The sequence below is a fragment of the Geotrypetes seraphini genome, chromosome 1 (genome assembly GCF_902459505.1).
Source record: "Geotrypetes seraphini chromosome 1, aGeoSer1.1, whole genome shotgun sequence".
Classification (NCBI taxonomy): domain Eukaryota; kingdom Metazoa; phylum Chordata; class Amphibia; order Gymnophiona; family Dermophiidae; genus Geotrypetes; species Geotrypetes seraphini.
The window spans coordinates 179,357,018-179,373,424 of NC_047084.1; the positions used below are offsets into that span (position 1 = coordinate 179,357,018).

At 44.2% G+C, this 16,407-nt stretch overlaps 1 protein-coding gene across 2 annotated transcripts in view; it reads left to right on the forward strand.

Moving 5' to 3' along the window:
* The first annotated feature begins 4,450 nt into the window (after window positions 1-4,450).
* The window catches only part of CLCN3 (chloride voltage-gated channel 3), a 190,404-nt gene continuing 178,447 nt past the window's right edge, over window positions 4,451-16,407 (forward strand). Inside the window, exons 1-2 of one of the 2 annotated variants that reach the window (XM_033942323.1) lie at window positions 4,451-4,592; window positions 4,813-4,976. The gene's annotated coding sequence lies outside the window, so the exon portion shown is untranslated. The remainder of the gene's footprint in view (window positions 4,593-4,812; window positions 4,977-16,407) is intronic. The other variant, XM_033942304.1, reaches the window with a different exon arrangement.

Sequence of the window (16,407 nt, forward strand, 5' to 3'; positions counted from 1 at the left end):
CTGGCAACATTGCTTGACAGCTCTCTCTATCTTATACTTACATTCAGACCCACACCCACCCTTCCTCGGATACTTAAGAAGGACAGGCACATTCACATACATACAGAAGCAGCCCTGTAACAGATTTATCTTCTAAGCCTATTTCTATATAAAATACTTTTTCCAAGCCACTCCTATCTGTTGTCTTCTTGTGCTACAATCCCCTACCTCTGAGAAGTGAACATGGGACCAAAGAAAAAAGGAACAAAGAACTAAATGAAAAGATTACAGAGTGCATAAGAGATTAGCAGCCCACAGTAGTATCCAGACAAGGAAATCTTAGTGAGGAAGAGAAAGGTATGTAGAAAGCCGCATGGTTTCTAATGCAAAATTAACAACAGCAAACACCCCCCCCCCCAAAAAAAACCCAACCCCCAAACCCAGCAACCGCAGTAATCCACAGTTCATTATAAAATGTTCCCCTTCCTATTAGAACACAAGTGATGATTGGAACACATACTGACAATGGACATTAAAATAAACTAAGCCACGAGCTTTCTACACCAACCCATAATTCCTAGTGCCCCCCAACCCCCCAAACATTACAAAAATATCCCTGGTACAACAAACATCCCTAGACCTGATTTGCCCTTCAACCTGCCCCAAGCAGTACAATTAAAATCCCTAGTAGTCTAATGGCTTCCCTTCCTGATCCTGCCTTGACTTTAAAAAAAACAATTTCTGCTGGCCACAGCTGCTGCTATTTCCCAAGATGGCTTCACTGGAGGCAAGAGTAAATGACCATCATTCCTACCTCTTTCAAAATATGCCCATGAGGATGAACCAATGATCCATCAAGCCCAGTAGCCCGTTCTCACGGTGGCCAATCCAAGTCATCAATACCTGGCCAAAGCCCAAGGAGTAGCAATATTCTATGCTACTGATCCAGGGCAAGCAATGGCTTCCCCCATGTCTTTCTAATAACGGACTATGGACTTTTCCTCCAGGAAATTGTCCAAACCTTTCTTAAAACCAGCTATGCTATCCATTCTTACCACAACCTCTGGCTTAACTATTCTCTGAATGAAAAAAAATTTCATCTTATTGGTTTTAAAAGTATTTCCCTGTAACTCCATCAAGTGTCCCCTAGTCTTTGTAATTTTTGACGGAGTGAAAAATCGATCCACTTGTGCCCGTTCTACTCCACTCAGAATTTTGTAGACTTCAATCATATTTCCCCTCAGCCTTTTCTTGGACGCTAACCCCCAGTATGGACCCTAGCATCCGGTAACTGTGATTCGGGTTATTCTTCCCAATGTGCATCAATTTGCATTTGTCCACATTAAATTTCATCTGCCACTTAGATGCCCAGTCTTCCAATTTCCTAAGGTCTGCCTGCAATTTTTCACAATCCGCATGTGTTTTAACAACTTTGAACAGTTTAGTGTCATCTGAAAATTTAATCACCTTACTCGTCGTTCTAATTTCCAGATCATTTATAAATAAGTTAAATAGCACCGGCCTGTTTTCTCCTCCATTGAGAAAAATGACTATTTAACCCTACCCTACCATTTTCTATCTGATAACCAATTCCTAAGCCACAGCTGCACTTTGCCACTTATCCCATGACTCTTTAATTTTCTCAGGAGCCATTCATGAGGAACTTTATCAAAAGCTTTCTGAAAATCTAAATACACTACATCAACCGGCTAACCTTTATCCACATGTTTATTCACACCTTCAAAGAAGTCAAGCAAATTGGTGAGGCAAGATCTCCCTCGACTGAACCCATGCTGACTCCATCTCATTAAATCATTTTTGTCTACGTGTTCCACAATTTTATTTTTTATAATTGTTTCCACCATTTTGCCAAGGAAGTGAGGCTCACCGGTCTGTAATTTCCCGGTTCTCCCATGGAGCTCTTTTTTAAAATCGGTGTAACATTGTCTACCCTCCAATCTTCAGGTACTACAGATGATTAATTCAGTCTCTCCGTTATGGCCTTATCCTCCCAGAGCGCCCTTTTTTCTCCTTGACCATCCAGTGGGTTCTGGAAGGTGGAAAGTAGGATTTATTTTTTTAAAGGTGAGGGTAGAGGGCCACTACACTACCAGGGATTTTTTAAATGTAATGTTTATGGCAGGGGAGGATGGATCATAGCAGGGGCAGGATGGATTGCGAGAGAGGGGCCACTAAACTACCAGGTATGGAGAAGTGATACAGGAGGCTATCCAGGGGCAGGGGGGTTTGAGCCACAGGGGCTCTCTATGCTGCCTCAGCCCTGATGGTATGTTTCTTTCTATAGATTGACTGAATTTTGCTTCCAGTTTTAGCACTGAAATCAAACAGATTTAGCCATGTTTTTGGTTTCAATTGAAAATGTTTTTAAGTTTCAAGTTTTATTTAAAATTTTATATATAAATTGTCTAAGTGGTGTACAATGTTAAGACCACTAAAATCCAGGGGAAGACATTAGACAACAAGACTTTACTGACTTACAAGATACAAATTGGATTGAGGGAAAATACAGTTTATAATAGGAAAGAAAGAACGTAAAAGGTCAACACATTGGAAAGGGGATATGCTCTTCCTTCTAAATGCGATCTAGCATCAGTATATTTTCATCTGATACCAAAAGTGCCTCCCCAACAACAAGAGTGAGTCTCAGCTTCTCCATCCCAATCACACCTGCATATGCCAATGTTGCAGTTAAAATTGCCACTGCAATTTCCTGCAGCAGCTTTACAAGACTGCCATGGTAGTTTGCTGCAGCCCTTTTGAAATTGCAGCAGGCATAGGTGACAACATAAGAATAGCCTTACTGAGTCAGATCAATGGTCCATCTAGCCCAGAATCCCGTCTTCATGGTGGCCAATCTAGTACCTAGCAGAAACCAAAATGGTATCAACATTCCAAGCAGTGGCTTTCCCCATGTCTGCTTCAATAGCAGACTATGGACTTTTCCTCTAGGAACTTGTCCAAATCTTTTTTAAAACCAGCTATGATAACCGCTCTTACCACATCCTTCAGCAATGCATTCCAGAGCTTAACTATTCTCTGAGTGAAAAAATATTTCCTCCTATTGGTTTTAAAAGTATTTCCCTGTAACTTTGAGTGGCCCCTAGTCTTTGTAATTTCGGATGGAGTAAAAAATTAATCCACTTGTACCACTGAACCACTCAGGATTTTATGACTTCAATCATATCTCCCCTCAGCAGTGTCTTTTCCAAGCTGAAGAGCCCTAAGCTCTCTTTAGTCCTTCCTCATATAAAAGGAGTTCCATCCCCTTTATCATCTTGGTTGTTCTTCTTTGAACCTTTTCTAGTTCTGCTATACCTTTTTTGAATAAGGCAACCAGAAATTAATGCAATACTCAAGGTTAGGTCACACCATGGAGTGATACAGAGGCATTATAACTAGGGTTACCAGATGTCCAGGAAAACCTGGACATGTCTTCTTTTTAGAGGACTGTCTAGGTGCCTGGATGGATTTCCAAAACCCAGCATTTTATTGGGGATTTTGAATACCCCGAACTCGGGACTGTGCCTGAAGAGCCACTGAACATGCGTGGATGCGATTCAATGTCATATACAGGTATATGATGTCATCGCATCGCATCCATGCATGTTTGGAGGCCCTCCAGACATGGCCTAGGCTCAAGGAAGAAGAGAGGAGGCTTGTGGGGGTGGGTGGGGCTGGGGCAAAATGGGATGGGGCATGGCTGGAGGCAGGATAGGGCGGGGCTGTGTTCTCATTTTTTTTTTTTTTTTGCACAATCTGTTAACTCTAATTATAGCATTATTAGTCTACCATCCCTTTTCTAATAATTCCTAGCATCTTGTTTGCTTTTTTGGCTACTGCCACACACATTGGGCTGAAGTAGGGTTATCAGATTTTACGTTAGTAAAATCGGGACCCCCCTAGATCCGCCCCCAGGCCTGCCCAGTTCCACCCATCCCTGTTCCGTTATGCCCCAACCCCACCCCCGATGCCTGTTTGTTGTGGATGCATTGTGATAAAGTCACACGCATCCGACATCACGTTGCATCTGCGCATGTGTGGATGCCCCCTTCTGACGCAATTTACTTTCATAACCCGGACGTGCCGGGTTTTGAAAAGCCATCTGCATCCGGACGTGTCCTCAAAAGGACGTGTCCAGGGAAATCTGGATATCTGGTAACCATAGTAGGCAGAAGGGCCAATGTACTGGTTCCAGTCTCAAAATGGCTGCAGTAGGAAGTTGTGGTAGACAATTTGAGATTGGAAGGAACAGCATGGGCAAGAGTAGCTGGAGATTGTTCTTGTCCCAATGAGACCAAGTTTATAAAATTAGAGGGACAATGCCTTGGGCTATTTATACTATTGTTTGTGTTTCTTTGATGTTCTTGTGGTGCCACAGCATAAGGGAGGGAGGGTGACTAGAGACTGCAACGATATGGGAAGAAAGAATCTGAGATAGTGTTGGGAGAGAAAGAATTTTTAAAAAATACAAAGGTCTGATGGAACTGAGCAGAATATCTATGCCGTCCTCAATTTTCGAGTATTGTCTCCAAGTTCGAACTAGCGCTGATTATTACAGCCTCGTCCTGTCCTCGATTTCATTGGAGACACAGGTAAAGGCCTTTTTTCGCTTGCATTTTCTTTTCAGCTCTCCTCTTGGCTTACATCACCTGCCCGTTTTCCGATGTTTAAACTACCTTTCAATCACGCTGTTTTGTGGGTGTGTTGTTTGCTTGTTTTTAATTCTTCCTGTCAGTGGTGTTCTTCTTAAAGGTGTCCCCCGGCAGGGAACTAACATTGCTGTTCTTTGTTGCCCTATGGATTGTTATTCAGTGTCACCAGCTCTCCAGAGGAGTCGAGCCCTTCCTGCTCTGCTGCAGAGGGTTCTGGCTTCCACTGACAGGACGAGAAAAGGGAAAGCTGTGATTTGCTTTAGCGCCCGTTTTTTCCTGAAAGGACCAACATGCCAGCAATACCTATCTGTTCTCTGTTCTGAGGTAAGGGATAAAAGAGGTAGGTTAGTTATTCCCTCACATCTTTTCGTTATGAGAGATTATACTGTTCTTCACATTCTAAACAAATAAACGTTATAAAACAAAGCTAATTTTATGATATCAAGCAATCCTTTAACCCAGTCGACTACAAGAATGCATATGTCGATGTTTGTTCCTCTGGGTTGTAAAGGATGGGGACGGGTCATAATAAAAGACAAACAGAAGGTAAGTTTGTTCTGGGATTTCTTTTACTATCTGTATACTTAAAGTGTGAGTACATAGACTTATAAGCATTTCCAACGGATTAAATCACTTAGGCTTGGTTACTACAGGGGAGAATGAAATAGGGAGGTTCTGGGTGTATTTTTTGAGCTACTTGATTAATTGCACACTGGACTTAAATTTGAAGATTCATCTCAAGTTGTTTCAGGTGACAGGTGGTGTGTTATATCAAGCGTTCTTTCTTCTGCTTTTGTTTGCTGGGTCTTGTTGTAGTACCGTGGTATCTGCAGGTTCCATTGAGTCCAGCCAGTGGGGATAGAGGGTAGATTTAGCTTAAAAAATGCTTTTGACAGCCCACAATTTTTTGTTTTCTTTTTAAAGTTTGCAGTATCATAACAAGCAAAACAAAGTGAAAAATAAATACAGCCTCTTATAAATAAAGTAATATATCTCGGAGGAAATTACTTATTAGACCACAAAAGACAGGAGGAGTGTCTAGTTTCTAGGGAGAAATACAAGATCTTGCTCAAAAACTAAGGATAGTAGTAGAGTTGAGTTCTCCAGTACTTCTAGTAATGAAGATTCCAGAATCACTGATATATCTTGCAAGACATTATCATCTCTTTGAACTTGGTGTTGATTTTGATCAATATTTGGGTCATGACAAGTCTAGTAGGTAAATAATATGTCTTATTAATATGGGGAATAGCCTGTTCAGGCATTGCAAGAATTTCAATCAAATATTTTTTTTAAGAAATCCAACAAACCTAGGAAAATGTAACACTTTAAGATTGTCTTCTGTTTTGATTTTCCATTTGATCTAATTTCCAATGAATCAAAAGTTTCTTTCATAATCGTAGAAACTGTCTTTTTAAGTTCTTTAACTTTAGCTTGAATTTGATTAACTTGATCCAAGCACTCAGTCTTAACTTATCCATGTTTTGAATTAGTCTCCATCTTACTGGGCATCTGGAAACTTCATTAGCAGTTTTCTCCACAGTCGCATCAAGTTTTTACAGGACTTACTAGATTCCTTCAAGGGTAACCACAACACAGGTGCAGCAAACTTCAGATGCACCCCAGATTGATTCTTCGTCAGTCAGCTGAACAAGTCTGCCCTCCTCTCTGCAGAGATCAGCTACAGATCCAGTGGCCCACATGTCATCTGCAGGTTTATCCTGGAGCACTGCTGGACACGAAGGTAGCTAGAAGCTAGCGGGGACAGCATGGTTTCATGTCTCAGCAGAGACAACAGGGCTCCCTCGCCCTTCTCCAAAGCAGAACCCTCTTGACTCAGGTATAGCTCTGAATGCATATTGGTTGAGGGTGGGCTGGGTTGGGGATGAGAGGAAACAGTCTTAACAACCCCCTTCCATTTAGTGTGAGGCATTTTGAAAGAGAGGTATGAAATTTCCAGCCTCATACCTCTGACCAAAAAACAGTGCCAGAAGTCTTTCCGACATCTTGGCCACTCCCCCAGATTTATCTAAGCGCACTGACAGCCCATAATTTAAGAAAAATAAATCTGCAGCTTCAATTAGTTATGGGCTTAACATGAGCAATTTTGTATTTTATTTTGTGTGTGTAGTGGAGTGTTACAGTAGTTTTAAAAACCATCAACTGAGCAAATTCTCAAAGTCAGCACCCTAGTGTTTTTGGCCAACCATTTGCTTAGATCATTTATCTTTCTGACTGTTCTGCTTTTTTAAAATGTGAAATACGACCACAATCTTAAGTGATTCTGAATATGGTGCACTGTCCTGTTTATAGATAGTGCCTCATTCCCAGACTTGCCCATCCTTTTCTGCATGTTATGGACTCAAACCTTCCATAAAGTAAATGCCATATCAACTAGCCCTTCCCTCACATTTTGTTTTTAAGAAAATCACTATTGGGTAAACAGAAACAAAGTCAAGGAACAACAATAAAAGCCCAACTGGTGGTTGTAGGTGGGAAATTAGGGTGGTCCACGGTAGTGTGTAAAAAATAAATAATCAACCTGGTCAAATCTTGTCTCCGCAAAGCTTATTTTTGTCCACTTGGTATGTTTATTAAAATCTTTCTATACCACCTATATAGCTAAAAAAGGATCAAAGCGGTTTACATCACAACTTAATCTTATTTATGAAAGGAACTCCATTAGAAATAGGAAAGGAAAGAAATTAATATTTCTAAAACATATCCACTAAAACTGATATATATATAAAATAAATAAATCAATACATAGCAATACAAATTCTAAATTAATGCAGATTGCAGTCCCAATTCCATTATTCAATTTGAGAAAGCCATTTGAAAAAAGCAGTTTTGTTGGGACACAAGTCAATTTACTAGAAATTGCATATATATATTTATCCCATGCATATACCCCCTCTTCTATTAAATTGTGCTAGCAGTTTGTAGCGCAGAGAGCTGCGCTGAATGGCCTGCGCTACTTCCAATGCTCATAGGAACTCTATGAGCATCAATAGCTGCGTGGGCCATTCAGCACGGCTCCCCGTGCTAGAAACTGCTAGCACAGTTTAATAGAAGAGGCCCATAATGTTTTCCGGTAGCATCGAAAGCAATTTATAATGCCCCTTCCACTTTCCTTTAAATCTCTTACCATACAGCATCATGCGCACTTATTCTTGATTCCTGTCCATCCATTGGTTGGCTGTTATAGCTCATAGTATTAGCAAGCCAATTAAAAATTTCTTGGTCTGAACTGAGCTGCCTCCTAAGTCTCCTACCCTTGAGTTGCTTCTACAAGGTAGGTCCCAACCATTCACTTGTAGGTGCAGGCTAAGATAAGCCACAGTTGTGCACCTGGAATGGACATTTCTAACATACTCAGCTTGGGAGTCGGGTGCAGGCTTCATTGCAGCCCAGACATCTATCCTAAGCAGCCCTAGAACAAGACATGTAACAGATCATAGAAGTGCTCAACCGGTTGTGACAGTCGAATAGGAAGGGGCTGGAGGAATGGGATATATTGAATGACTGGAAACCGGGTGGATTTAATTTGAATTGCTAGTCAAAAAGAGTTGATTTAAATCATGGTTTTCTACCGAGAGACTCATTCTTGCTTGTATAATCTTAATATTTACAACCAGACGAAGGTCTGGGTTTTTTTTTTAAATTAACTTTTCAGGTTAGTTTTGCAGATATATAGAAAAATATTACTTATTTGGTTATACTAATACATAGATAAATAATTATGACATTATTACAAGGAACTCAAGTTTAATAGGCTAATCATTCATATTTGGATAACTTTTGTGCTGTACTTTATTGAAAGGAGAAAAATAATTACCTTAATAACAATTTAAATAGTTTTATTTAACCAAAACAATAACATTATAGCGGTTCATAATCAATTGCGCGCAAGACAACAGTGCGCGGACAAGTTAGCACAAGTCAACTGAGCGCGAAGAAAACTGAGCGTCAAGACAACTGAGCGTGAAGACAACCGAGCGCAAATCATTTTCTGTAACAAGTGGGACAACTGAGTGCAAGACATCTGAGCGCCAGCAAGTGAGCGCAAGACAACTGAGCGAGAGACATCTGAGTTCTGGCAAGGGAGTGCGAGACAACTGAGCGAGAGACATCTGAACGCGAGACAACTGAGTGAGAGACATCTGAGTGTCGGCAAGTGAGCGCAAAACAACTGAGCGAGAGACATCTGAGCGCCGGCAAGTGAGCTTGTTATAATGATTAAATGATTAAATTATTATATTAAAGTAAATTATTATAGTGATAAAAAATGCATTTGCACAGCCCAGTATCAGTGTGCGTTTGACCCAGGTGCTTTTGTCCCGTTACCAGACATGCATTGAAAGCAGTGCATGCACATAGATCTCATATTCATTGGGGACTGTGAGACCTGTTATAGTGGAAGGTAAATGGGCATAGTGGGTGTTTTCAATGGGTTCATAGTCAAATGGATGAAAGACCTATTGTGCTTTCCATATTTTGTTCTGATGCCCCTAGTCTGATGCCTGCAGTGTCTATTCATCTGATCCATCCGTCTTGTCTCCCAGTTCATAGTCAAATGCTAATGTAACCAGGCTAATGTAACCAGGCCTCCTACTAGAAGTATGTAACATTCAGTAAGTTATGTTATTTTCATTATTCTAAGTTTCATGATTTCTAAGTAATCATTTATTTGTGTTTGTCTTGCAGGATATGTTGTAATAATTCTCAAAATGTGTTTAAAGCTAATGGCTAATACATTTGTTTAATAATCTTTACATGACAGAATATATGTTTAAAGTGTTTATGAAGGTCATTATATTCTTTTTTTTTTAATCTTTATTCATTTTCAAACTTACAATAAGTGTCTTAATATGTTAGAGAATAATAACTAATTTGTTGAATGGCAACCTCAGTCATTATAAGTTATTAGAAGTTCATTATCTCATTGTAGTTTTTGAGGTTAAAATAAAATAAATTCTGGACTCCGTAGTTGTATTATAATGTATTTATTTCTGGTTAACTGTGTCATTTAACGAAGCATAATACAGTGAACATATAGAATGGACAAAATAGGTCCCCCAGGGCAAAGTTAAATGCAATGTAAATATTAATGAACACATTGAAACATGATGTGAACAGTGAATAATAACATTGAATGAGAAAGAGCATTATAAGGAGTTTGAAATTGAAAAGACAATTACATGGTCAAAATAGAGGCTGCTGATGAGGGCGAAAGCCTAAATTCACAGAAAGAGAAGTATTCTGTATGCTTTAGATATAAAATAGTTAAGCCTTGAGCTTTATCTTCAGCGTTTGAACTAGAAGATGTAAAAGATTATATACATAGATACATACATAAATATAGTACATATATACACATATAGAGTACTTCTCGTTCAATGAGAAAGTATTGTTCCCCATCAAGGGCAAGCACAGGAACATTGGAGAAATGGACAGGGAGTGGAGGAAACTCCAGTGCCTGTTCAATGCCAGTGCTTTCACTCTTTCATTCAGTCAGTGTGTGTGTGCAGCGTGAACCACAATAGTGGTCGCTGCAATAGGGGTGGTTGGTGGTGAGGGGTTGGTCCCAAAATCACAGGTGGAGCGGCGGTAGAACAGGTGGGACACCGGGTGGGGCTTTGAATGGGGAGGTGGGAGTGAAACAGAGGATAGGGTGCGAGAGGAGGTGGATGCTAATATATCTGCAATGACAAAGAGCATTATAAGGAGTTTGAAATTGAAAAGACAATTACATATTCAAAATATAGGCTGCTGAAAGAGAAGTATTTTGTTTCATAAAGTTTAACAGAGTACTTCTCGTTCAATGAGAAAATATTGTTCCCCATCCTCACTGTCATCTGAAGAAATAAATGCATGTAGTGTCAGAAGTATATGAAGAACTGTTAATGCTTAAAAAAATAATTAGTCAACAGAGATATTATGACTGCAATGGCAAGTACAGGAACATTGTAGAAATTGACAGGGAGTGGATGAAACTCTAGTGCCTGTTCAATGCCAGTTCTTTGACCCCTGGCTCTCAATCAGTCATGATGGAGTACTTCTCTCTAAATGCAAAGTTACTGTTCCCCATGAAGGGGAAACGTCGTAATATACTTAAAATGGACAGTGTGTGGAGTAAACTTCAGTATCTGTTCACCGCCAGTACTTTGACCCCCTCGTTCAGTAATTACAGTATTACATTTACATAGTAAAAAATATAGGAGTGGGAACACATACCACATTCCACTGTGAGGTCTTTGAACCCCTTCATTATTGGTGATAATGGAATGCATTTGGGGAGTGGGATTTTATACCTACTGAAAAAGATTATTCTCATGCTATTACTTCAGGAGACCTGTTTATGTTTTATTAATGGTAATACAACAATCACATTGTTAGGTTATGAAAGGAAAGATGATCACATAACAACTATCCTGTCATGTACATGAGTATCCCTGCCACCTCCTGGAACAGGTGTAGTACGTTTCCCACAACCATATTCAATATTTGCACCACTGTCTGAATATCCTCTGCTGTTACAGACCTGGGCAGAGGATCAGTGAGCGTAGCATCATGAGGGGGATGAACAAGGGCATTTGTGGAGAGGGATTTTATACCTCCTGAAAAAGATTGTTCTTATACTATTACTTCAGGAGACCCGTTTCCCTGTTTTATTAATGGTAAGTAGTTCTAGGATTTAAAGCAAACTAGATGCACATCTCCTTACAAGAGGCATAAAGGGATATGGGTGACTAAAATTATGCCAGGTGTACACCAGGCTGGGCGTCCGCGTGTGCGGCTCGCCGGACTTGATGGACCGACGGTCTGATCTGGAGATGGCACTTATGTTCTTGTACAGCAATCACATTGTGTGTGCACGAAAGGAAAGATGTTAACATATCGCCTCTATACATTTCATCTAATTTATACTTGAACTAGTCTTATAGCCCGTTACATTAACGGGTGCTAGAATATATGTATTTCTTTCTCTCTCTCTCCTTAGCCGCTTTCTTTCTTTCTGTCTTTCTTTTTCCTTGGCTGTCCATCACCACCCCTTGCCTGCTCCCCCTGTCCATTCTCCCTTCCTTTTACCTCCCCTGTGTCCACCACCACCCCTTCACAGCTCTCCTTATGCAGCAGCAGCCCTTCTCCCTTTGTTTTACCTCCCCCCTGTCCAGCAGCACCTTCCTTCGCCCCCTGTCCAACATTAGGCCTCCGTTCCTTTTTCTTCACCTCCCCCCTGTCCATCAGCACCTCTTTCCTTCTCCCCCTGTCCAGCAGTAGGCGTCCCTTCCTTTTTCTCCCCCCTCCTCCTTCTTATCCCTATGATACACTTACCTTGCTCTGCCCCTGATCAGAGGTTCCCGACAGCCGCCCAGTTGCACCCATTGGAAAAGTTCCCTCTGCGGCATCCTGCACCCATCCTGACGCGACTCCCGCTATCTTTCTTTCTGTCTGTCTCTGTCCCTGGCCCCCTTTGTCTGTTTGTCTTTCTGTGTATCTCCCTGCCCCTGTGTCTTTCTTCTTTTCTTTCTGTGTCCCTTCCTCCCTCTGTCGGTCTGTCCGAAGCAGCATTCCCTCCCCCTCCATTTCCCTTCCCCCACACCAGTTCCCTGTGCACCTGCCCCCGTGTCTTTCTTCTTGTCTTTCTGTCTCCCTTCCTCCCTCTGTCTTTCTGTCCAAAGCAGCATTCCTTCCCCCTCCATTTCCCTCCCCCCACACCAGTTCCCTGTGCACCTTCCCCTGTGTCTTTCTTCTTGTAGCGTTTCCTCTACCCCCTTTCCCTTCCCACAGTCGCGACTACAAACGCGGGCCCGAGTCCTTTGCGGTCCCCCTTCCCTTCCCTTCCCGCGGGCCCGACTGGCGATTTAAGCAGCGTGTCAGCAGTCTTCACACGCTGCTTCGGGTCCTTCTACTGCCCTGATTTACTCTGGCACGTCCAGAGCAAATCAGGGCAGTAGAAGGGCCCGAAGCAGCGTGTGAAGACTGCTGACACGCTGCTTAAATCGCCAGTTGGGCCCGCGGTAAGGGAAGAGGGGGGGCGGCAAATGACTCGGGTCCCGGACAGCGGAAAGTTGCAGGGCTCCTCGGTGGGGGCGCTGAGTGGCCGCGAACCCTCTCCTCCTAGACCCCCCACCCCCCCGGAGGAACGGAGATCGGCGGCTACAGCCGCTGGCTTCGGCGTCTTCTATCCACTGCGGCCAACCCTAGTGGAAACAGGAAGTAGTCAGAGAGGGCAGCCGCAGTGGACAGAAGACAGCAAAGCCAGCGTTAGCGCGGTGCAGCGCTTTTCTCTTCATTGAAAAGCGGGTGAGCCGGCGAGAAGGAGGAGGTGGTGGTTTTGGCAGTGAGTGAGGGCGGGAGGGGGCAGTGAGTGAGGGCGGGAGGGGGGGAGTCGCCGGCTGTGCTATGCTTTCCCGATCTGTCCGCCGCATACGCACTCTGGCCACGGACCTACAGATCACGGATCAGGGATTACAGATCACGCTGGTCTGAGTGCGCATGCGCGGCTAGCTTTTTATTATATAGGATGATAAGTGTTCTACTCTATTAAAAAGCTCTCTAAACAAGATAAGCCATCTAACGTGTAGCTTTACAAGTTCTATCTAGTTCTGTGCTGTGCTGCTGTCTCTGGGCATGTAAACTGAACACTTATGTCTGATAAGGTTTTGCATTTATCCTGTATGCAGTTGTGGCTCATTTTCAATAAACTGTATATTAAAATGTCTTTTTAAAAGTATCATAGACATGATGTCACATTTTTCTGATAATCAAAGGAGAGCTGGCAAGCCAAGTCCAGACATGGGAGCTGAGATGGTGGGATGCAGGCGCGTCCTGATGCTGGAGACGTGATTGTTCAGGTAGTAGTCATAGCTGCTGCAGCACAGGAGGCTGGAGGGGAAAGAAAATACAGTTGTGAGGGATAGAAAGCAACAGTCTGGGCCCGGGACAGAGAGAGAGAGACACTCACAGGAGGATAGCAGATCCCATGAGATGTAGGAGGCAGGCGAGTCCTCATGCTGGAGACCAGTGGCGGCTTCATTGCAGCAGCAATACAGGAGGCTGGAGGGGAAAGAAAACAGTATTGTGAGGGATAGGAAGCAACAGTCTGGGCCCGGGACAGAGAGAGAGAGACACTTACAGGAGGATAGCAGATCCCATGAGACAGTAGGAGGCAGGCGAGTCCTCAAGCAGGAGCCTAGATTGTTCAGGTAGTAGTCATAGCAGCTGCAGCACAGGAGGCTGGAGGGGAAAGAAAACAGTGTTGTGAGGGATAGGAAGCAACAGTCTGGGACCGGCAGAGAGAGAGAGAGAGACACTCACAGGAGGATAGCAGATCCGATGAGACGGTAGGAGGCAGGCGAGTCCTCATGCTGGAGACCAGTGGCTTTATGTGAGAAGGGGTCGGTAAGTGGGGAACGGATGTGGAGGGGGTGGGAGTGTGGAGGGGGGTGGATAAAGGGAGGGAGTGTGGCAGGGGGAGGGAGGAGGGGTGGGACTTGTTTTTTTAAATTTTTTAGTTTTTTTTCAAGGAAGGGTAAGGGCAGGAGGGGGAGGGAGTGTGGCAGGGGGAGGGAGGAGGGGTGGGAGGAGTGGTGAGAAGAAGGTGCAGCTCCCTCGGTAACAGCGGGAGACATTCACGGGGGGGGGGGAGGGGCACCACCAAGTTTCTCCATGATGTTATGTAGTGCCCCTGTGATATTCCGGACCGCTCGGATTGCCTCATGAGAGATGTCCTGAATGGTTCCCACACCCGCATTCAGGACTCCCACCACCGTATGAATGTCCTCCGCTGTTACTGAACTGGGCAGAGGATCAGTGTTTGTGGCAGCGTGAGCCACAATAGTGGTCTCTGCAACAGGAGTGGTTGTTGGTGAGGGGTTGGTGCCACAATCCCGGGTGGAGCGGCAGAAGGGTGGGTAGAACAGGTGGGACAACGGGCAGGGCTTTGAATGCAGAGGGGGGGTTAAAACAAGGGTTAGGGTGCAAGAGGAGGGGGATGCCAATATATCTGCAATGACAAAGAGCATTATAAGCAGTTGGAAATTGAAAAGACAGTTACATAATCAAAATATCAGAACACTTACCGGTCTGGACAGAGAGGTCGCTGATTCGCTCAATAATGGGGGATGAGAGAGGACTCCTGGAGGAATGTGAGTGGGCTGAGGGAGTACTGTGGGTGGATGAGGGAGTGCTGCGGGAGGTATGTGGGAGGGCTGAGGGAGAACTGAGGATGGAAGTACGATTGCGGGGGAAAAGTTCTATGCAGAACCAGGGGGTAGGGTGTGGGAAGGAGGGGGAACCGGGCATTGGGAATGAAGGGGCAGGGCTGGGTTTGGGGTGTTTTCTTAGGGGGATCTTTGATGAGTGTGCTCGAGGGCGTTGGTGGGGTGAAGTGGGATGGGACTGGGCGGAGGTGGAAGGGGGTTGGGAAGGGGGACGGGACTGGGCGGAGGTGGAAGGGGGTTAGGAAGTGGGGCGTCTGCGTGGGATAAAGAAGGGGCGGTCAGGGATAGGGGCAGTGGCAACATCTTCCTCCTCCTCCTCCTCCTCCACCACCTCCTCACTGTCATCTGAAGAAATAAATGCATGTAGTGTCAGAAGTACAGTCAAACCTCGGTTTACGAGTGCACCAGTTTGCGAGTGTTTTGCAAGACGAGCAAAACATTTGAAAAATCAACGCCTAGGAAAGCTAGTTTGACTCGATTTACGAGTGCCATCCCCTGCGATCCAGCATTCCCCCCAGTGATCCGGCATCCCCTCCCCCCGCGATCTTACATGCTCCCCCAAGTACCAAAACGATATCCCTTACTCCGATTGGGCACCAGCACCAACGCACAGGACATGCCTGTGCCGGTGCCCGAAGATCCTCCATCTTTTGTGTTGGGCTGGGCGGTGCATCGGCGATCCTTCCTCTTGCTTGTGCTGGGCTGGACTGGGCCTTGAGCATTTGCGCATGCTCAAGGCCTTCTGGTCTCGCTCTCTCCGAGATTCTCAGATTCAGAATCTCGGAGAGAGCGAGACCAGAAGGCCTTGAGCATGCGCAAATGCTCAGGGCCCAGTCCAGCCCAGCACAAGCAAGAGGAAGGATCGCCGATGCATCGCTCAGCCCAGCACAGAAGAGGGAGGATCTTCGGGCACTGGCACCGGCATGTCCTGTTTGTTGGTGCTGGTGCCGGTGCCCAATCGAGGTAAGGGATATCGTTTTGGTGCTCGGGGGAGTATGTAAGATCGCGGGGGGGGGGGGGATGCCGGATCGCTGGGAGATGCCAGTTTGCGGGGGGGTATGGAGCAGCGCCGGTAGCCTTGGGTGGGGGAGGGGGTGGAACGAATCAAAGCGAGTTTCCATTCATTCCTATGGGGGAAACTCGCTTTGATATACGAGCAATTTGGTTTACGAGCATACTTCTGGAACGAACTACGCTCGTAAACCAAGGTTCCACTGTATATGAAGAACTGTTAATGTTTAAAAAAAATTATTAGTTAACAGAGATATTATGACTGCACACCTTACACCCCATCTATATTTTACTGTAACATACCTGGGGTGTTATCCAGATTCCTCCTCACAGACCGCACCCACGCAGGGTGATGGAGCCTTAGCTCCCTGGCCTTTTTTTTTCAAATCTTCAACCTATTATATAATGGGCAGAAATGAGTGAGGCATGATATATATGGGATATGTTGAACATTATATTAAAGCAAGGGTAGGCAACTCCGGTCCACGATAGCCGTATTCCAGTCAGATTGTCAG